This window comes from Mercurialis annua, linkage group LG6 (genome assembly GCF_937616625.2).
Source record: "Mercurialis annua linkage group LG6, ddMerAnnu1.2, whole genome shotgun sequence".
NCBI lineage: Eukaryota > Viridiplantae > Streptophyta > Magnoliopsida > Malpighiales > Euphorbiaceae > Mercurialis > Mercurialis annua.
In genome coordinates this window covers 27,063,054-27,087,863 of record NC_065575.1, presented here as the reverse complement: position 1 = coordinate 27,087,863, position 24,810 = coordinate 27,063,054, and the positions used below count along the sequence as shown (strand labels likewise).

At 36.9% G+C, this 24,810-nt stretch overlaps 1 pseudogene; it reads left to right on the top strand.

The window, feature by feature from the left end:
• The first annotated feature begins 1,234 nt into the window (after positions 1-1,234).
• Positions 1,235-5,522, top strand: LOC126687709 (uncharacterized; annotated as a pseudogene).
• The last annotated feature ends 19,288 nt before the right edge of the window (positions 5,523-24,810 follow it).

The following is a 24,810-nucleotide window of genomic DNA, read 5'->3' as shown; positions in this document are numbered from 1 at the left end:
GTTAGTGAGACTTGTGACGCGAAATAAGAATGGTAATTGAAACGACGCGTTAAAGAGACTTGAGACGCGACATACTAATCTAGCGTCACGTTTCACGCCCACTTTGCGTAATATAACCTAACCATGCTTAGGTAATCGAAATGACATGTTAAAGAGACTAAAGATGCGACATACTCATCTAGCGTCACTTTTCATGTACATTTTGCGTAATATAACCCAACCATGCTTAGGTAATCGGAACGATGCGCGAAAGAGAATTGTGAGGCGACTTAAGCATGGTAATCGAAACGACGCGTTAGTGAGACTTGTGACCTGGAATAAGATGGTTATTGAAACGACGCGTTAAAGATACTTGAGAAACGACATACTAATCTACCGTCACTTTTCACGCACACTTTGCGTAATATAACCAAACCATGCTTAGGTAATCAAAACGACGCGTTAATGAGAGACTTGAGATGTGACATACTAATCTAGAGTCACTTTTCACGCACATTTTGTGCAGTATAACCTAACCATACTTAGTTAATCGGAACAACGCGTTGAAGAGACTTGACACACGACATACTAATCTATCATCACTTTTCACGCACGCTTTGCGTTATATAACTTAACCATTCTAAGGTAATCGGAACAAAGTGTTAGAGAGACTTGTGACACGACATACTAATATAGAGTCACTTTTCACTCACACTTTGCGTAATATAATCTAACCATGCTTAGGTAATCGGAACGACGCGTTTAGGAGACTTGTGACGCGACATAGTAATCTAGATTCACTTTTAACGCACACTTTCCAAACGACGCGTTAAAGAAACTTGTGACTCGACAAAGTAATCTAGCGTCCCTTTTTGCACACTTTGCGTAATATAACCTAAGCATGCTTAGGTAATCGAAACGACGCGTTAGAGAGACTTGTGATGCGACATAAGCATGGTTATCAAAGCGACGCGTTAAAGAGACTTGAGACGCGACATACTAATCTAACGTCATATTTCTCTCACACTTTGCGTAATATAACCTAAGCATGCTTAGGTAATCGGAACGGCGCGTTAGTGAGACTTGTGATGTCACACCCGTACTCTAATGTTAGACTATGCATTCATTAAACATTCATTATCATGCATTATAATGCTAGAGTCTATTTATAATGTCAATTCATTGGTTTGAAAATTATTAGGACTTAATTGAAATGAAAGCTCGTCGGTAAATTAAGTTGATTTCGTTAGTTGAAATGAATTGGAACTTTGAGGTTTAACTTGAACTTATGATATTATTAAAGGACTTATAGATACCTTTTGATGGATGAAGTAATAAATCATGAATCATTTCTTATTGTTATAAATATATTAAGCTTTTATATATAAGTTAAAAACCACCTCTTATTTATTCATTCTTATCAAACCATTAATATCTAGAGAAGAATTTCGAATTTCCTTCAATCCCTAGCTTAATTTCAAAACCTAAACCTTGATTCTTCATTTTCTAAGGCTGTAAGAAGAGTGGAAACTCGAATTGGTGCTCGTTTTGGCAACGACGGTGCAAGTAGAAAGTAAGGCAGCTTTGGACGATATTTTGGACTAGTTTTGGTTGTTGTGTGGTGAGTAGATATACTAGCCCTTGCTACTGAAATTAATATGCTATTTTGAAATTTGAAATGTCAAGGTTTATTGTGTTTTAAATGGTTATATATGAATGTTTTGAAATGCACGAAAGGTGTTCGATAAAACTTTTATTTGAACGTTTCAAATGATACTTTATGCAATATTGTTTATAAGTGAAAGGTGTGTTGATTTCATCAATATGTGGACTTGATTATGGTTAGTTTTGAATGATAATTTGCAATGGTTTTGTTATTGAATCGTATTGAGCTTTGACGAAATAACTTGAGATTTCTTTTATGTGATATGCCTACTCTGTAACGATATATTTGGGAGAAGCTGAGTTGTGATATGCACCTGGTTATGTGCTGAGTTAGTTATATGCACATGTGAGATATTGTGAGTGTCTATGCGCATTTGACACAGGGCACTTGGTTGATGGTCAGTGAAGGGGGAAGGGCTGAGCCGTGCTAATGATGGAGAAGGGTTAGCCATCAAGTGTTCCTAGATATGTTGGTTAGACTGTAGATCAGTGTTGAGTTCCCAATTACAGGTCTATGGTTTATATTATTGTTATAGGATAATATATCAATGCTCTAATTGATGATTGATACAAACTACATTTCATATTTAAAGTAAAATTGTTTTGATATTGTTTATATTTGTAAATGCTTTTGAGATGAACTTTAAAAGTATTTTGTGTTGTAAGTATTTGTTACTATATGATATACTTATTTTAAGTATATAAATGTTTTATGCTTGTTATGTCTATTCACTAAGCTTTCGCTCTTTTAGTTGTTTTAAAACCTTTTCAGTTAGCAAGGCATTCTATAGTACAGTTGACTACATAGGGAGTTGGGCTTGAGACATAGAGGTTGGCCACATCTCCGACTTTTGAGATGCCTTGATGTTTTTATTTAGAATAAACTTATTTGAACCTAAATATATATTTTGAATCATATGTATAAAAGTTTGTAACAATACTTAGTTTTTGTACAATAGTTTAAATATAATGTTAAATAAAGGTTTTTCATATATTTGTGCTTAATTGTTTATAGAACACGTTTTAAAGTGTTAATTTGGAGATAAATATATTTTAAATAATCTTCAATCTCGTGCTAAGTAAGGCGAGGTTTGACAATTTTGGTATCAGAGCTTCGGTTTGATGGTCCTGTAGACTCTTCATTTTTGGTTTTTGATATTTTATTTTATTTAATTTTGATTCTAGGACCATGGAAGCTCAAGGTCATGGAGATAGGGTTTCAACAAGGTAGGAATGTAGAGGATGAGGCAGAGTCTAGGAATAGTATTGATCATGAACTAGAGTCTAAGAACAGGGCTCATGTAGTTAATCAACCAGTACCTCCTGTACCCCCAGTTGCACCTATCCTACAGCTAGATCCTGCTATCTTGGCACAAACTATCATTGATACTCTGCAAGCTCAGGATACAAGAAGAAAACCTGGGGATATCATTGAACATGCTAAAAAGTGTGGATCATTTGATTTTCATGGCTCCATTAATTCCAAACAAGCAGATAGATGGCTCAGAGCTACAGATAAGTCATTTAACACTTCAGAGCTGACAGATGCGTAGAAGGTCAGTAATGTTTATGGATTGCTACATGATACATCAGATGCATGGTTTGCTAGGATCAGATTACTATTAGAAGATCAGTTGACATGGGAGATATTCAAGGCTGAGTTCCGCAGGGAGTATTTAACTGAAGCATTCAATGCAGAGAGGCAGAATGAGTTTATTGCTCTAAAGCAAGGTTCAATGGCAGTGCGAGATTACATTGATAAATTTGAAGAACTTTACAAGCTTGCTTCAGAAATATTTCCTACAAAAGCTCAAAAATGTTACAGATTCAAAGAGGGGCTGCAAACTGTTTTGAAGATTGAACTATCATTGTATGAGGGAACACAGTTCAGAGGCTTGGTAGAGAAGGCGATAGAAAAAGAGAAGCTGAGAGAAGAGCTTGAACAAGAGAGTAAACAAAAAGCTTATGTTTGGACTGGAAAACAAGGGGGATTTAACAAGGGAGCTAGCTCATTTCAACAAAGAAAATCAGACACTGGAGGATCTAGAGGTAACAGAATACCCTGATCTTGGTCTGGTTCACAGAGACCTCAGTCACATGATAGCGATTTCTCAGCGAGACAATCAGCGTCTAGTGTCGGTAGTGTGGCTAGTAAGAAGAGATTTATAACTTGCTTTGAATGTGGTGGCATGGGACATATTAGAAGGGATTGTCCTAGTATGGCACAATATAGCTCAGGTCGTGGCAGAGGTTTCCAAGGTACTAAAAATAGAGGTGGTCGAACATCAGGCTTTGATAAAGGTTCAGGTCGAGGTTCTGGCTTTAATGCGAATAAGGAAGGTGGAGCCTCAACTTCAACACAACCTATGCAAGGTACTCATAATACTTAACCTATTGTACAACCTAGAGTATTTGCTTTGACTCAACAAGAGGCAGCGGCTTCTCCAGATGTTATTTCTGGTAGGTTAACTATTTTTGGTAGGGATGATGATGTTTTAATTGACCCTGGTGCAACACATTCTTTCATTGTGTCATCATTCATATCATGCATACCTCGAGATAAGAGTGTGATGAACCATGCTTTAGTTGTCGATTTTCCAGTGGGCCAGTCAGTAGTTTGTCAACATGTTTCTAAAGATTGTGAGATACAGATTGGGGATCATAAGTTTGAGGTAGATTTAGTACCTTTGGCGCTTCATATGTTTGATGTTATACTTGGTATGGATATTTTATCCAAATACAAAGCAGTTGTTGACTGTTATAGAAAAAGGGTGCATTTTCAATTACCAGAACATGGTGAAGTTGTATTCAAAGGTGAGAAGAGTTCAGAACACTATGGAATGGTATCATCTTTAATTGCTAGAAGAATGTTGAAGAAGGGTTGTGAAGCATACTTGGCATATGTTATAGATACAGAAAAAGAAGGGGTAAAACTTGAAAATATTCCTGTTGTGAATGAATTTGCTGATGTATTTCCTGATGATCTACCAGGCTTACCACCAGATAGAGAGATTGAATTTAGTGTTGATTTGCAACCAGGCACTAACCCTATTTCTCAAGCCCCGTATAGAATGGCTCCAGCTGAGTTGAAAGAACTGAAAGTGTAGTTGCAAGAATTGCTTGATAAAGGTTACATTAGACCTAGTTTTTCACCTTGGGGAGCTCCAGTGTTATTTGTGAAAAAGAAAGATGGAACTATGAGATTGTGTATTGATTACAGACAACTAAACAAGGTTACAATTCGCAACAAGTATCCATTGCCTCGAATAGACGACTTATTTGATCAACTACAGGAGCTAGATTATTCTCCAAGGTTGACTTGAGATCTGGTTATCATCAATTGAAGATTAAGAATCCAGATGTTCCTAAGACTGCATTTAGGACTCAATATGGTCACTATGAATTCCTTGTTATGCCATTCGGGTTAACTAATGCTCCAGCTGCTTTCATGGATTTGATGAACAGAGTTTTCAAGCCTTATCTAGATAGCTTTGTGATTGTATTCATTGATGATATATTAGTGTATTCTAGATCTGAGGAAGAGCATGCAGAGCTTTTGAGACTTGTTTTACAGACTTTAAGAGAAAAACAATTATACGCCAAGTTTAGCAAGTGTGAGTTCTGGTTAGAGAAAGTTGTATTTCTTGGCCATATCATTTCAGCAGAGAGAATTTATGTTGATCCTAAAAAGGTGGAAGCTATAATTAACTGGAATTCTCCGAGTAATGTACATGAGGTACGCAGTTTTCTAGGTTTGGCTGGTTATTACAGACGGTTTGTAAAAGACTTTCCATTATTGCCTCACCATTAACAATGCTACTAAGAAAAGATGTGAAGTTTGTGTGGACAACAATGTCAGAATAGCTTTGATGCTTTGAAAGATTGTTTAACTTCAGCTTCAGTTTTGACACTTCCAATGACAAATTTGGGATATGTTATATACAGTGATGCTTCCAAGAATGGTTTGGGTTGTGTATTGATGCAGCAGGGAAAGGTAATTGCCTATGCTTCAAGGCAGTTAAGACCACATGAATTGAATTATCCTACACATGATCTAGAACTTGCAGCAGTGATATTTTCTTTGAATATATGGAGACATTACCTATATGGTGAGAAATGTCTTATCTACACTGATCATAAAAGTTTGAAGTACATACCGAGTCAGAAAGAATTGAATCTGAGACAAAGAAGATGGGTAGAACTAATGAAAGATTATGATCTTACAATAGAGTATCACCCTGGAAAAGCTAATGTAGTAGCTGATGCCCTTAGCAGGAAATCTTCAGGTAATTTGTGTTATATCAACACCGTAAGGATTCCATTATTGCTTGAACTGAGAAGACTTAATGTAGAACTAAGTGAAAGTGAAAATGGAGCTTTATTAGCTACTTTGAAGGTTCGTCCTAATTTAATTGAAAGAATTAGGGATGCTCAGAATCAGGATGACAAATTAGTGAAATTTAGAGATGAAGTCCAGCAGGATAATAAAAATGACTTTAATGTTTCTGATGATGGCACTCTAGTGTACAAGGGTAGATTATGTATTCCTAATATTGATATATTGAAAAGAGAAATAATGGAGGAAGCACACAATTCAGCCTATGTTATGCATCCGATTCCGGGGAGTATAAAAATGTATCGTACTTTGAAGGAAAACTACTGGTGGTCGGGAATGAAGAAAGAAATTGCAGAATTTGTGTCTAGATGTTTAACATGCCAGCAAGCTAAAGCAGAGCACCAGCATCCAGCAGGTTTGCTACAACCACTTTCTATTCCTGAATGGAAATGGGAACATGTGACTATGGATTTTGTTGTTGGGTTACCTAGAACTCAACAGGGACATGATGCGATATGGATTATTGTCGATAGACTAACAAAATCAGCACATTTTCTTCCTATTAAGGTAAACTATCCTCTTGATAAACTTGTTGAGATTTACATTAGGGAGATAGTTAGACTGCATGGTGTTCCATATTCAATTGTGTCTGATAGGGATCCGAGATTTACATCAAGGTTTTGGCAAAGCTTACAACTAGCTTTAGGTACTAAATTGAAATTCAGTACAGTGTTTCATCCTCATACAGATGGGCAATCAGAACGGACTATTCAAACTTTAGAGGATATGCCACTCATGGAGTTTGCATACAACAATAGCTATCATTATAGTTTGGGAATGCCTCCTTATGAAGCATTATATGGTAGAAAGTGCAGAACACCAGTGTGTTGGGATGAAATTGGGGAAAAACAATTAATAGGCCCAAAAATTGTTCAAATCACTATAGAAAAGTACAATTGATCAGAGATCGCATGAAGGAGTCCCAAGATAGACAAAAGAGCTATGATGATTTGAAGAGGAAGCCGATTGAGTATAGTGTGGGTGATAAAGTGTTTCTCAAGATTTCTCCATGGAAAGGGATATTAAGATTTGGCAAGCGAAGGAAACTAAGTCCAAGGTTCATTAGTCCATATGAAGTAATTGAAAAGATTGGTCCAGTAGCTTATAGGTTAGCCATACCTCCAGAGTTATCGCAGATTCATAACGTCTTTCATGTTTCAATGTTGCGGAGATAGAGGAGTGATCCTAGTCACGTCTTACAAGTTCAACCTATAGAGCTAAAAGATGATTTATCATATGAAGAAGAACCAGTTACTATTTTAGCAAAAGAGGATAAAGAGTTAAGAAATAAGGTTATTCCTCTAGTAAAAGTATTATGGAAACATCATGGAAGTGAGGAAGCAACTTGGGAATGAGAGGAGGATATGAGAAGTCGATACCCTCATCTATATTCTACCTTAATTTCGAAGACGAAATTTCCTAAGGTGGGGAGAATTGTCATACCCGTACTCTAATGTTAGACTATGCATTCATTAAACATTCATTATCATGCATTATAATTCTAGAGTCTATTTATAATGTCAATTCATTGGTTTGAAAATTATTAGGACTTAATTGAAATGAAAGCTCGTCGGTAAATTAAGTTGATTTCGTTAGTTGAAATGAATTGGAACTTTGAGGTTTAACTTGAACTTATGATATTATTAAAGGACTTATAGATAACTTTTGATGGATGAAGTAATAAATCATGAATCATTTCTTATTGTTATAAATATATTAAGCTTTTATATATTAGTTAAAAACCACCTCTTATTTATTCATTCTTATCAAACTTAATATCTAGAGAAGAATTTCGAATTTCCTTCAATCCCTAGCTTAATTTCAAAACCTAAACCTTTATCTTCATGTTCTAAGGTTATAGGAAGAGTGGAAACTCGAATTGATGCTCGTTTTGGCAATGACGGTGCAAATAGAAAGTAAGGCAGCTCTGGACGATATTTTGGACTAGTTTTGGTTGTTGTGTGGTGAGTAGATATACTAGCCCTTGCTACTGAAATTAATATGCTATTTTGATATTTGAAATGTCAAGGTTTATTGTGTTTTAAATGGTTATATATGGTTGTTTTGAAATGCGCGAAAGGTGTTCAATAAAACGTTTATTTGAACGTTTCAAATGATACTTTATGCAATGTTGTTTATAAGTGAAAGGTGTGTTGATTTCATCAATATGTGGACTTGATTATGGTTAAGTTTTGAATGATAATTTGCAATGGTTTTGTTATTGAATCATATTGAGCTTTGATGAAATAACTTGAGATTTATTTTATGTGATATGCCTACTCTGTAACGATATATTTGGAAGGTGCTGAGTTGTGATATGCACCTGGTTATGTGCTGAGTTAGTTATATGCACATGTGAGATATTGTGAGTGTCTATGCGCATTTGACACAGGGCACTTGGTTGATGGTCAGTGAAGGGAGAAGGGCTGAGCCATGCTAATGATGGAGAAGGGTTAGCCATCAAGTGTTCCTAGATATGTTGGTTAGACTGTAGATCAGTGTTGAGTTCCTGATTACAGGTCTATGGTTTATATTATTGTTACAGGGTAATATATCAATGTTATAATTGATGATTGATACAAACTACATTTCATATTTAAAGTCAAATTGTTTTGATATTGTTTATATTTGTAAATGCTTTTGAGATGAACTTTAAAAGTATTTTGTGTTGTAAGTATTCGTTACTATTTGATATACTTATTTTAAGTATATAAATGTTTTATGCTTGTTATGTCTATTCACTGAGCTTTCGCTCATTTTTAGTTGTTTTAAAACCTTTTCAGTTAGCAAGGCATTCTATTATACAGTTGACTACAGAGGGAGTTGGGCTTTAGAGTTTGGGCTTGAGACATAGAGGTTGGCCACATCTCCGAGTTTTGAGATGCCTTGATGTTTTTATTTAGAATAAACTTATTTGTACCTAAATATATATTTTGAATCATATGTATAAAAGTTTGTAACAATACTTAGTTTTTGTACAGTAGTTTAAATATAATGTTAAATAAAGGTTTTTCATATATTAGTGCTTAATTGTTTATAGAAGACGTTTTAAAGTGTTGATTTGGAGATAAATATATTTTAAATAACCGTCAATCTCGTGCTAAGTAAGGCGAGGTTTGACATGTGAAGTGACATAAGCATGGTAATTGAAACGACGCGTTAAAGAGACTTGAGACGCGAGATACTAATCTACTGTCACTTTTCACGCACACTTTGTGTAATATAACCTATCCATGCTTAGGTAATCGAAACGACGCGTAAATGAGACTTGAGATGCGACATACTAACCTAGCGTCACTGTTTCCGCATATTTTGTGTAATATAACCTAACCATTCTTAGTTAATCGAAACGACGCGTTAAAGAGACTTAATATGCGACATACTAATCTATTGTCGCTTTTCACGCACACTCTTCGTAATATAACCTAACAATTTTTAGGTAATTGGAACGAGGCGATAGAGAGACTTGTGACACGACATAATCATGATAATTAAAACGACGTGTTAAAGAGACTTGAGACACGACATGCTAATCTAGCGTCACTATTCACGCACACTTTGCGCAATATAACCTAACCATGCTTAGCTAATCAGAACGACGTGTTAAAGAGACTTATGACGCGACATAATAATCTAGCTTCACTATTAATGCACATTTTCCATAATATAAAATAACCATGCTTAGGTAATCGGAACGACGCGTTAGAGAGATTTGTGAAGCAACATAAACATGGTAATCTAAACGACGCGTTAAAGAGACTTGAGACGCGACATACTATTCTAGCGTCACTTTGCGTAATATAACCTAACCATGCTGAGGTAATCGTAACGTCGCGTTAACGAGACTTGAGATGCGACATACTAATCTACCGTCACTTTTCACGCACACTTTGCGTAATAAAACCTAACCATGCTCAGGTAATCGAAACGACGCGTTAAAGAGACTTGAGATGAGACATATTAATCTAGCGTCACTTTTCACGCACACTTTGCGTAATATAACCCATGCTTGGATAATCGGAACGACGCATTAAAGAGACTTGTGATGCGACATAAGCATAGTAATCGAAACAACGCGTTAAAGAGACTTTAGATGCGACATACTAATCTATTGTCACTTTTCACGCACACTCTGTGTAATATAACCAAACCACGCTTAGGTAATCGAAACGAAGCGTTAGAGAGACTTGTGACGCAACATAATCATGGTAATCGAAATGACGTGTTAAAGAGACTTGAGACACGACATACTAATCTAGCTTCACTTTTCAAGCACACCTTGCATAATATAACCTAACCATGCTTAGGTAATCGGAACGACGCGTTAGAGAGACTTGTGACGCGAGATAAGCATCGTAATCGAAACAACACGTTAAAGAGACTTCAGACGCGGCATACTAATCTACTGTCAATTTTCCCGCACACTTTGCGTAATATAACCTAACCATGCATAGGTAATCAGAACGACGCGTTAAAAAGACTTCAAACGCGACATACTAATCTTTTGTCACTTTTAACACACACTTTGCGTAATATAAACTAACCTTGCTTAGGTAATCGGAAAGACGCATTAAAGAGACTTGAGACACGTCATACCAATATAGCATCACTTTTTACGTACTCTTTGCGTAGTATATCTTAACCATGCTTAGATAATTGGAACTGTTAGTAGTATGTGCCCCAGGGCCATTTTGTATTTATTCTTGTATAAACAAATCCCATTGGCAATGATATATATGTTTTATTTGAACTAAGTGTCTCATCAACTAAGAGTTTATTTATTACATATTGTCCTCATCACATTGTGATAGAATCTATTCATAAGGTGTTAAGAATATGAGTGACAGATTCTCTTATACAAGTGATCTAAATAACTTTTCACGATCGATAGGGTCCTACTAATAAGGGCATCGCATTATCCGGAAAGATCGTCACCTCTGTTTATTCTCCTGATTAGTAAAGCGTTACTAATTATAGGAAGTAGTGAGTCTCACACTACTTGATTGGGATCAGAAAAAACATGTGGACACTCAAGGTGTTGAGTGAGTTGAACAAGTGACGCTATATGACTTATACATGGTAATTCATTAATGTCAATTTAATGTCATCTAGTTCATAATTGTACATATATCCTTTGACTTGCGGTGACACTATCTTGTATATTGGTGATTAGAGTTTGATACTCCTTAACCCTAGATCTTTCATGAGCTAGGGCCGCGAGATGTGTTGGCTCTAGTTAGTTGTATATGGAGATAGGGGTTTAACCTAGAAAGGATTTATCACTCTGGATGAACGGAGACAAGATTCTATGCTATCTCGAATAGTTCTTGATGGATGATAAAACCTGCGCAGGTGTATATGAGTTACATAGAAAGTTGTTTCTAGTGGAAGTCATATTTATCAAGAATTAGAACTGAGAGATGAGGTCATATAATCAAGACAAACAGTGTTTGACTTAACCGTGACACTAGTCGAGATTGGAATCTTAGATGAAGGGAATTTTGAGTGTACGGTAATTATTAACATTGGTTCATAAAGAATGCATCGAAACATTCATATCTATTTGGGGGTCGTGATATGTTGCTAGACGTCACTCTCGATCTACGAGAATTAATAATTAAATGGGATTTAATTATTTAATATAAGAAAGGCGTTTCTTGTGTCTCTCGTTGCCATATAGATGTGAACCTAGTTAGTCACACACAATAGAGTGTGCAACCGATTGAGTTTACGAAAGATCAATTTCATATGGATACTAGCATATCTCGGAAATTAATCTAAGATGAAAAACAAGTATAAATTAGGGACTAATTTGCAAGAGTTATAAATTAGTAGAAAACTAATTGTACTATGTCCAAGTTAATTAGGGACTAATTTATAAGAGTTATAAATTAGTAGGAAGCTAATTATATTTTAGCCAAGTTTTATGATTAAAAGTCTTAAGTAATTAATTAGTGTAATTAATGATACTTAAATCATTAATCATAAGCTAATGGAATGATGATGTCATTGTGATGATGTAATGAGATAAGCTTATGTCATATATGGGATGTCATATGATGACATCACCTATATGATGTCACCTATGTGATGTCACCACATGAAAGGTGTCATATGGTGGCAACACCTTTGCTTGGTGTTGCATTCTTACGACATGCTCTAGCCTATAGATAGAGCATGTCCTTGCTCATTTCAACACACCACATAACACACATCTCACTACAAAGTTGTAGAGAGAGAAAGCACTTGAAGGAGTTCAAGTAGTCATCAATCACGGGAAAAACTTGGCGACGTTTTTCATACATCCGAGCAAGGTAGTGATCGCGGCGAGAGTTTGAGCTTAGGGCTGCTCGGCAAGAGGAACTCTTGCAGGATTACTTCAAGGCGAGGATTCAATCGGACGCATACTCGTGTGGAAGAGCTTGAGGTCGCCGTACTTTCGGGGCTACAAGAATCGTTGGAGAATCGACATAGGTATTCTTCTTACGATTCCTAGATGCGTGCTTTTAATTACTAAATGATGCGACGATCCATTTGTTGTTGATATGATCAACATTAGAATCTGGATTGTTAGAATTTCGATTTTGCATTGAAATATATGATCCGGACCCGCGCCTCCCGCTGTGCTAACAGTGGTATCAGAGCCACCATATCATCGAGTATTAACGCTTTACGATTGAATACATGTATAAATTATCATGGACTTAGGAATTATTATTGGGCATGTAATTTAAAATTCCGAGGGCTTAATTTTTTTTTCAAAACGAACAATCGCTATTGTGATATTAATTACATTTGATTAAATTCTGTCTAGGAGATTGGTACTTAAGTGGTCCGCTCGTGACCCTCCAATCTATCCTGGGAATTTTTCTAATGTGATATATAACACAATATGTGATTCGCTTGTGCATTATGTTGTGATCAACGGAATACGCGGAAAAAGCGAAACCCGAAAAAAAAACCTGAAAAAAAAACAATATTTTTTTCATAAAATCCAAAAATGCTGAAAAACGGGTTTTACACCCGGGAAAAAGTTTTCGGCCTGAAAAAAAATATTTTTTTTTGTAAAAAACCGAAATGCTGAAAAAGGGGGTTTACACTCGGGATAAAGTTTCCGACTTGAAAAAAAAATCCGTAAAAAAAAAGGTAAATTTTTTTTCGAGGATCGGCAATCGGTTGAGGCTTTCGGAGGTTCTAGGATGAATCCTCGATACCTAAAGAAAATAGATATTACATAGTAAATAATTAGAGAATCATTTCCAAGATATGTAATAGTTTGCTCATTCTTTTGTGGCTAAAGAATGAGATGCATGCTAAAATGTGATGCATGGGATGCATGCTAAAATGTGTTGTGTGTTTAGTGAGACCAGAATAACTTAAAACCCTAAGAAATCTTCCTAAAAGTTGAAAGATTAAGTTTATATTGATTAATCATTAAATTGTTTATCAATGGCTCTCCATTTGAGCAATAAACTAACACGCTTTGAGTTATAATCTTGTCGGCTATGGATACATAGGGGTGAGATGATATCGTCAAAAGATGTTGTTGAGTCGATATAATATACGGCGAGAAAGGCAATTAGGCGTACCTGAGTCATATATTATTCAAGTCGATACATCTTAGTTGATTCAATGGGTTAGACTTAACTAATGTGGAAACCTAAGAATAACATTAAGTACTTGAGGGTGAAAGCATTAGGAGCCGCAATTGATTGAACCTCATATGAGATATGATGAATAAGTAGTTGTTCACTTATATATTATTTTGATCCCAAGAATAGCATTAAGTACTTGAGGGAAAGATAAATGAATATAAGAAATCAATCACCCGCTTGAAATCTTTTCCAACGAAGATTTACGTTTCCTTTTTTGGAAGTGTAGGATTCGAAAAAGATAGTGGGAGGCCATTTTGATAAAGACCAAATCTTTATGGTTAAATATACATGACTATAGTATTAATTAGAGATCTTTGCTATCCATATGTTGATAAGATAAGATGAAATCGAATCCGTTAAGTAGCATTCTCGACAATAATCGATTAGTGGGTCCTAACGTTGTTGATTGGTTAAGAAATCTCAAAATAGTTCTTGCAAGTGAACACATAGCATATGTTCTTGAGGCAAATGCTCTAGGACCATTGCCGATTGAGGCACCTCCTAAGGAACATGAGGCATTGCACAAGTGGAAGTTAGATGACGAACAAGTCAAGTGTTACATGTTGGCATCTATGAATAATGAGTTGCAAAAGCAACACGAGAAATATCCGGGAGCCCGCAAAATATTGTTTCACTTACAAGAGTTGTATGCTGAATCAAGTCGTTTCGCTAGGTATGAGATATCTAAGCAATTATTTCGAGCGAAGCTCTCCGAGGAAAGGATGTTGGAGAACATGTGAACATGATGATTCGATGTATCGAACGTCTAGAGGGTCTAGATTTCATCATGGACTTCAATCTCCAAACGGATATGATCCTCCAATCCCTTCCGGATTCATATGGTAATTTCATCACAAATTACTATATGAATCAGATAGAATGTGCACTTGCCGAGTTATCAAGCATGTTGATAACCGCTCAAAAGAACAATGTTAAGGGAAAGGAAGTTTCTCTTGTGGTTGCTTCTTCTAGTAAGACTAAGAAGAAGAAAACTAAGAAGAATGTTTTGAAGGCCCAAAAGGCCATTGCAAAAAGGAAGCGCACTTCGGAGAACAAAGGAAAGTGTTTCTTTTGCGAGGGCGAGGGACATTGGAAACGAAATTGCCCCAAGTATAAGGAATTTAAGGGCAAGAACAAGAAGAATGAAAATACCGGTGAGGGTATGTCTATTTCTTGTTCTTTCAATTCCAATAAGGATAGCTCTTCCAAAGCTCGGGTATTAGATACCGGAGCTAGTTCTCACATTTGTTCATCCTTATAGGATCTAGCAAATGAGAGGAAGTTGGACAAGGATGAAGTGATCTTGAAGTTTGGAAATAACGCAAGTGTTGCGGCTAAAGCTATTGGATCGTCTTCTATTTTGTTGTATAAGCATGTTTTGTATTTGAACAATGTTTTGTACTTACCAAACGCTTATAGAAATATCATGTCTATGGCTTGTATGGCAAGATTAGGATATGATTTTCTATTTACAAAGGATGTTTGTAAAATTATCTATAATAATGAAATCGTTGGTTATGGTAATGTACAAAATGGTCTTTATTGTATAAATGAAGATGTTCGTAATACAAATAATGTTTTAGAAATAAATACCGTAAGTAATCAAACCTCGAAACAACTTTGGCACTTACGATTAGGACATATTGCGGAAGATAGACTTAACAAGTTGGATAAGATGGGAAAATTGAGCAATCTTGATTCTGCATCAATTTCGACTTGTGAGTCGTGTCTTAAAGGCAAGATGACCCGATCACCCTTTGTTGGATAAATTTGTAGAGCCAAAGATGTTTTGGAGATCATACATAGTGATGTATGTGGACCATTTATAGAAATGGCACGAGGTGGTTATTTATACTTCATTACCTTCACCGATGATTTATCACGGTATGGATATGTTGTTCTTATGAAGAACAAGAGTGAAGCTTTTGAAAAATTCAAAGATTTCAAAAATGAAGTAGAAAACCAAATTGGAAAAAGTATTAAAATCCTTCGATTTGATCGAGGAGGTGAATACTTGAGTACGGAATTTGGTATTATTTCTCAACTGACTCCTCCAGGAACACCACAATTGAATGGTATATCAGAACGGAGGAATCGTACATTGTTAGACATGGTACGATCAATGATGAGCTATACCAATTTACCCATTTCATTATGGGGTCATGCACTTCTTAGCGCAAATTATATTCTAAATCGAGTTCCAACTAAATCCACTCCAAGAATATTGTATGAGATATGGTATGGTAAGGAACCAAGTCTTAAGCATATTAAGATTTGGGGATGTTCGGCATATATTAAAAAGTTAATAACCGACAAGTTGGAATCGAGATCAATCCTGGGAAGGTTCGTTGGTTATCCTAAAGACAGTTTAGGATATTATTTCTATATTCCGTCCGAACAAACAATTAAGATTAGTCGGGATGCCCAATTTCTTGAAAAGGAGTTTATTCAAGAAGGGGGTAAAGGAAGAAATATAGAATTAGATGAGGAATCATCTAAAGACCAACAAAATGATACAATGGAGATTGATCAAACCCATAGTGAACCAGAATTAGTAAAATCTACAAAAACATCTCGAAGATCAAGTAGAGTCTCATCCACCAGAGAGATATGGTTTTCTTCATGATATACAAGAGTTGTTCATTCATGGAGAAAATGATCAAATAGTTGATCCCTATACTTATGAGGAAGCTATATGTGATATAGATTCTTCAAGAAGGCTTGAAGCTATAAAATCCGAAATGGATTCCATGTACAGTAACCAACTATGGGAGCTAGTTGATCCACCCGAAGGTATTATACCAATAGGGAAGAAATGGATCTTCAAGCGTAATATTGGTGCTGATGGAAAAGGGGAAACTTTTAAAGCTAGGCTTGTTGCGAAAGGGTTTCGCCAGAGGCAAGGAGTCGATTATGAAGAGACTTTCTCGCCGGTAGCCATGCTTAAGTCCATTCAGATTCTTCTTGCCATAGCTGCACATTTAGATTATGAGGTTTGGCAAATGGATGTCAAGACCGCATTCCTTAATGGATATATTGAGGAGGAAATCTATATGGAACAACCTAAGGGTTTTGAATCCAAAGAAGGTTCCAAGGTGTGTAAGCTAAAACGATGCATATATTGATTGAAGCAAGCTTCGAGAAGTTGGAATCGTCGTTTTGATGAAGTTGTAAAGAGTTACGAGTTTATTAAAAATGAAGATGCACCATGTGTTTACAAGAAGGTTAGTGGGGGTGAAATTACTTTCCTACTCTTGTACGTAGATGATATTTTACTAATAGGAAATAATGTCGGTACGTTAACCTCTGTAAAGCTTTGGTTATCCAAAACTTTCTCCATGAAAGACCTCGGAGAAGCGACTTACATTCTCGGTATTAGACTCTATAGAGATAGATTTAAGAGAATGGTTGGTCTCTCCCAAAGGCTCTACTTAGAAAAGATATTGAAAAAGTTCAATATGGAAAATTCTAAGAGAGGATTGATTCCTGTTAGGCATGGAATTCACCTTTCAAAGGAAATGTCTCCAAAGACTTCTGAAGAAAGGTACGCTATGTTGTGTACGAGGCCAGATATTGCCTATACAGTTAGTTTGACTAGCAGATATCAATCCAATCCAGGTTCAGAACACTGGATGACGGTTAAGAATATCTTTAAGTACTTGAGAAGAACTAAAGATATGGTCTTAACATATGGAGGAGGTGATCTTAAAATAGACGGCTTTAAAAATTCTGATTTTCAATCAGATATAGACGATCTTAAGTCTATATCCGGATTCGTATTCACGTGTAATGGAGCAGCAGTGATTTGGAAGAGTTCCGAACAAGAAACCACTGCAGATTCCACTACAGAAGCCGAGTATATTGCGGCATCAGATGCTGCAAAGGAAGCTGTTTGGATTAAGAAGTTTGTTTCTGAACTTGGTGTAGTTCCTACCATTGAGTGCGCAGTTCCTCTTTTCTGCGACAACTATGGTGCTATAGCCCAGGCAAAGGAACCCCGGTCTCACCAAAAATCCAAACACATAGAAAGGCGATATCATATTATTCGAGAAATTGATGGAAAAGGAGAAGTGTCTCTCCAAAGGATAGCATCAGCCGATAACACGGCTGACCCACTGACAAAGCCCATGACCCAGAGCCAATTAGATTTACATCTTGAGAAGATGAGGCTTAGATATAGTAGCCAATGGCACTAGTGCAAGTGGGAGATTGTTAGTAGTATGTTCCCTAGGGCCACTTTGTATTTATTCTTGTATAAACAAATCCCATTGGCAATGATATATATGTTTTATTTGAACTAAGTGTCTCATCAACTAAGAGTTTATTTATTACATATTGTCCTTATCACATTGTGATAGAATCAATTCTTAATGTGTTAAGAATATGAGTGACAGATTCTATTATACAAGTGATCTAAATAACTGTTCACGATCGATGGGGTCCTACGAATAAGGGCATCGCATTATCCCAGAAAGATCATCACTTCTGTTTATTATCCTGATTAGTAAAGCGTTACTAATTATAGGAAGTGGTGAGTCTCATACTACTTGATGGGGATCAGAATAAACACGTGGACGCTCAAGGTGTTGAGTGAGTCGAACAAGTGACGCTAGATGACTTATACATGGTAATTCATTAAAGTCAATTTAATGTCATCTAGTTTATAATTGTACATACGTCCTTTGACTTGCGGTGACACTATCTTGTATATAGGTGATTAGAGTTTGATACTCCTTAACCCTAGATCTTTAATGAGCTAGGGCCGCGGGATGTGTTGGCTCTAGTTAGTTGTATATGGAGATAGGGGGTTTAACCTAGAAAAGATTCATCACTCTGGATGACCGGAGACAAGATTCTATGCTATCTCGAATTGTTCTTGATGGATGATAAAACCCGCGCATGTGTATATAACATATATAGAAAGTTGTTTCTAGTGGAAGTCATATTTATCAAGAATTAGAACTGGGAGATGAGGTCATATAATCAAGACAAACAGTGTTTGACTGAACCGTGACACTAGTCGAGATTGGAATCTTAGATGAAGAGAATTTTGAGTGTTCAGTAATTATGAACATTGGTTCATAAAGAATGCATCGAAACATTCATATCTATTTGGGGGTCGTGATATGTTGCTAGACGTCACTCTCGATCTACGAGAATTAATAATTAAATGAGATTTAATTATTTAATATAAGAAAGGCGTTTCTTATGTCTCTCGTTGCCATATAGATGTGAACCTAGTTAGTCACAGACAATAGAGTGTGCAACCGATTGAGTTTACGAAAGATCAATTTCATATGGATACTAGCATATCTCGGAAATTAATCTAAGATGAAAAACAAGTACAAATTAGGGACTAATTTGTAAGAGTTATAAATTAATAGGAACCTAATTGTACTATGTCCAAGTTAATTAGGGACTAATTTATAAGAGTTATAAATTAGTAGGAACCTAATTATATTTTAACCAAGTTTTATAATTAAAAGGCTTAAGTAATTAATTAGTGTAATTAATGATACTTAAATCATTAATCATAAGCTATTGGGATGATGATGTCATGGTGATGATGTAATGAGATAAGCTTATGTCATATATGGGATGTCATATGATGACATCACCTATATGATGTCACCTATGTGATGTCACCACATAAAAGGTTTCATATGGTGGCGACACCTTTGCTTGGTGTGTGACACCTAGCATGCAAGGTGTTGCATTCTTAAGACATGCTCTAGCCTATAAATAGAGCATGTCCTTGCTCATTTCAACACACCACACAACACACATCTCACTACAAAGTTGTAGAGAGAGAAAGCACTTGAAGGAGTTCAAGTAGTCATCAATCACGGGAAAAACTTTGCGACGTTTTTCATAAATCCGAGCAAGGTAGTGATCGCGGCGAGAGTTTGAGCTTAGGGCTGCTCGGCAAGAGGAACTCTTGCAGGATTACTTCAAGGCGAGGATTCAATCGGACGCATACTCGTGTGGACGCGATTGAGGCCGCCGTACTTTCGGATTACAAGAATCGTTGGAGAATCCACATAGGTATTCTTCTTACGATTCCTAGATGCGTGCTTTAATTACTAAATGATACGACGATCCATTTGTTTTTGATATGATCAACTTTAGGATCCGGATTGTTAGAATTTCGATTTTGCATTGAAATATACGATCCGGACCCGCGCCTTCCGCTGCGCTAACAGGAACGACGCGTCAAAAGACTTGTGAATCGACATACTAATATAGCGTCACTTTTCACGCACACTTTGCGTAAAATAACCTAACCATGAGTAGGTAATCGGAACGACGCGTTAAAGAGACGCGACATAGTAATCTAGCTTCACTTTTAACGCACACTTTCCATAATATAATCTAACCATGCTTAGGTAATCGAAACGACGCGTTAGAGAGACTCGTGACGCCACATAAGCATGGTAATCAAAACGACGCGTTAAAGAAATTTGTGACTCGACATAGTAGTCTAGCGTCCCTTTTTACGCACACTTTGCGCAATATAACCTAACCACGCTTAGGTAATCGGAACGACGCGTTAGAGAGACTTGTGACGCGACATAAGCATGGTAATCGAAACGACGCGTTAAAGAGACTTGAGACGCGACATACTAATCTACCGTCACTTTTCACGCACACTTTGCATAATATAACATAACAATGCTTAGGTAATCGGAACGACGCGATAAAAGACTTCAGATGCGACATACTAATCTATTGTCACTTTTAACACAAACTTTGCGTAATATGACCTAACCATGCATAGGTAATCGGAACGACGCGTTAAAGAGACTTGAGACACGTCATACAAATCTAACATCACTTTTTACGCACTCTTTGCGTGTAATATAACCTAACCATGCTTAGGTTATCGGAACGACGGGTCAAATAGACTTGAGACGCGACATACTAATCTACTGTCAGTTTTCACGCACACTTTACGTAATATAAACTAACCATGCTTAGATAATTGGAATGACGCGTTAGAGAGACTTGTGACGCGACATAAGCATGGTATTGGAAACGACCGGTTAAAGAGACTTAAGATGCGACGTACTAATCTAGCGTCACTTTTCACGCACACTTTGCGTAATATAACCTAACCATGCTTAGGTAATCAAAACAACGCGTCAAAGAGACTTGAGATGCCACATACTTATCTAGAGTCACTTTTCACGCACATTTTGTGTAATATAACATATCCATACGTTGACGAGACTTGAGACGCGACATACTAATCTAGCATCACTTCTCACTCACACTTTGCATAATATAACCTAAAGATGCTTAGGTAATCAAAACGACACGCTAGAGATGTTGGCGCAGCGGGAAGCGCGGGTCCGGATCGTATATTTCAATTCAAAATCGAAATTCCAACAATTTGGATCCTAAAGTTGATCATATCAACAACAAATGGATCGTTGTATCATTTAGTAATTAAAGCACGCATCTAGGAATCGTAAGAAGAATACCTTTGTCGATTCTCCGACGATTCTTGTAGTCCCGAAAGTACGGCGACCTCAAGCTCGTCCACACGAGTATGCGTCCGATTGAATCCTCTTCTTGAAGTAATCCGCAAGAGTTCCTCTTGCCGAGCAGCCCTAAGCTCAAACTCTTGCCGCGATTACGTCCTTGCTCGGATGTATGAAAAACGTCGCCAAGTTTTTCCCGTGATTGATGACGACTTGAACTCCTTCAAGTGCTTTCTCTCTCTACAACTTTGTAGTGAGATGTGTGTTGTGTGGTATTTTGAAATGAGCAAGGACATGCTCTATTTATAGGCTAGAGCATGTCTTAAGAATGCAACACCTTGCATGCTAGGTGTCACACACCAAGCAAAGGTGTTGCCACCACATAATACCTTTCATGTGGTGACACCACATAGGTGATATCATATAGGTGTTTGGAACAACGCGTTTAAGAGACTTGTGACGCGACATTATCATAGTAATTACAACAAAGCGTTAAAGAGACTTGAAATGCGACATACTAATCTAGCGTCACTTTTTACGCACACTTTGCGTAATATAACCTATGATTCTTAGCTAATCGGAACGACGTGTTAAAGAGACTTGATACGCGACCTACTAATCTAGAGTCACATTTTACACACGCTATGCATGATATAACCTAACCATGCTTAGATAATTGAAATGACGCGTTAAAAAGACTTTAGACGCGACATACTAATCTAGCGCAACTTTTCACGCACACTTTGCGTAATATAACCTAAACATGCTTAGGTAATCAGAACGACGCATTAGAGAGACTTATGACGCGACATAAGCATGGTAATCGAAACGACGCGTTAAAGAGACTTGAGACGCGACATACTAATCTAGCGTCACTTTTCACGCACACTTTACGTAATATATAACCTAACAATGCTTAGTTAATTGGAATGACGTGTTAGAGAGACTTATGACGCGACAGAAGCATAGTATTTGAAACGACGCTCTAAAGAGACTTAAGACGCGACATACTAATCTAGCATCACTTTTCACGCACACTTTGCGTAATATAACCTAACCATGCTTAGGTAATTGAAACGACGCGTTAAAAAGACTTGAGACGCGACAAACTAATCTAGCATCACTTTTCAAGCACAGTTTGTGTAATATAACCTAACCATGCTTAGTTAATCGAAACAACGCGTAAAAGATATTTGAGACACGACATACTAATCTAGCGTCACTTTTCACGCACACTTTGCGTAATATAACCTAACCATGCTTAGGTAATCGGAACGACGCGTTGAAAATACTTGAGACACGTCATACTAATCTAGCATCACTTTTTACGCACACTTTACGTAATATAACCTAACCATGCCTAGGTTATCGGAACGACGCGTCAAAATTACAATCTTGCCCTCTCTGATCTGATGGCTCTTACGACTTTAAAGGTGCAAATACAACTTACTGGAGCTCAACAAGTTACTGATTCAATTGCAGCTACTCTTCACTATCAAATGGTGTATCATTTGGAAAACCATGCTTTAAACCTCACTTTACCCGCAAACCGCAATGATGCCCTTTTGATAAAAACAGATTCCCAAAACACCCCTTCTTGTGTCCACATATCCAAACAAATCACCAGAAATGAACTCCTACACCTTTCCCCCGAAAAGTGGATTACCAACTATGAAAAAATGCATGATACTATTCATCCAGTTCAATCCTGTACTCCAGTATTCACAAAAAAAACCTGATGGCACTGTTGAAACGTCCTTTGCAAAACATACTGATGTCACTCCTCAGGTATTTTCTACACAGTTCATGCTTGAACCATTTCCACAAGAAAAGGAGTTCCTGTTGTCTCTTTTGATTTTGAAGGGCGTCCTATATATGCCTTTCAACGGGATGGTCATTGTTTCTTCGATGCTTGTGATTGTGATGATTGCTTAACGGATTTGGAGGATGAAGAAAATGAAGATGATCTCCAAAACTCAAGTTGTTGTTATGAGGCTGATTTTCACAGGATATATGATGACAATGATCCTTTTATTGGGATGCTTGGCCAACCATCTAGAAAATATGACTATTTAGTTTCATACTCTCCTCCAGCAGATTTGACAACGCATTCCCCACAAAAACCATCAAACTCACCCTGTCATATTCCACCTAAACCACCAAAAACTTCACCACCACTTCCTTGCTACAAAAAATCCCTGAAATGGATAAGGAAGGAAGAACCAATACATAGAAACCCTATTGTGACAGAAATCCCTCAAATATGTATGTTTCAACCCCCTTCATATGAAAAGGAATACCCTCCTTTACCAGAAACCTTAACCTCCACCCAACCCATCAAATCAACCCCATTTATACAAAATCCTTCCACTGTCGAGCCAGATGGCACACTCAAACAAGTTTCTCAAGCAGAAGCAGTCTTGAACTGGCAAACACAAAATGCTACTGCTCAGAATCAAAAGCTCACTAAGCTTGAAGGAATGATCGATCAAGTCTCTCTTAAACTTAGTGATATTGATGACAAGTTTCAGAAAGATATCAAAAATAGAATCGCTGGTCTTCAAAGCAAAGTTCAAGCAGGCCAAGATGGATGAAGGTGTTAATTCAAAAATTATCTTTGAATGCTCTTGGTGCTAAGGAGATTGAAATAGGCAAATTGAAGGAAGACATTCAAGCCCTTGAAAAACATCTGAAATAAAGATCTTCTTCTATGGATACATCAGATCCCTTAAACCCTTTTTCCTCCTTCTATACACAGAATTTTTCCTTACCAACTACCACAAATAACCGTGTCTATGAGCTTAAAATGCTTTTTGAAGATGAGCTTAAAAGTCTTGGTCTTGAAAGAGAATTGTTTAATAAAAGGCTTTGAAAAGGAAAATTTCCCTCCACCAAAATAATTTCTTCATCTTTGGCTGACTCGGCCGATCAAGACACTAAACCAAAAACCCCTTTTCCCATCTATGATACAATGATGGTCAATCCGATCCAGAATTTCCTTCAGACTTGTGCCACCAACAAGATGCCTACTTTTGATATTGGTCATATTGATACAGAATCCTCTTCATCTAGCCATTCAGAAAGTCTGGGTAGTTCTGACTCAGATAGTGAGGATCCGATACAATTCATGGCAGCACCACCGAGTACTTCTCATCAATCTTATTATGAAGAACCTCAAGAAGATGATAATGATGCAAATAGCTTTGAATTCTCCAGTCCACAAACCACATATGCACCTGCTTCAGGTGAATATACTAAAGCAACTGGATTATTCTTTACCTTGGATAATATCCCTCCTTCCCAATATAGGGATAGAATTCAAGAGTTCGGTGCTTGGCTGGAAAGTCAATTGCTTAAACCAGATGCTGTTCTTCACGATTTCCTCTAGTTTTTCTGCTCTAGATTCACTGGAAAGTTATAAGATTGGTTTAATGGATTACCTCAAGAATACATATTTACTCTTATAAATGCACCCACGGCTACAGCGTTCTTGCGATGTATTTATAATGAATTCTTGGGAAAAATCAATGATGATGAGGAGATTGCACGGAAAGAGTTTTATCAAATGAAGTGTTGCTCTTTAAAGAAAAGAGATCTTGATATTCACTTTCAGAAAATCTCTAGGATATTT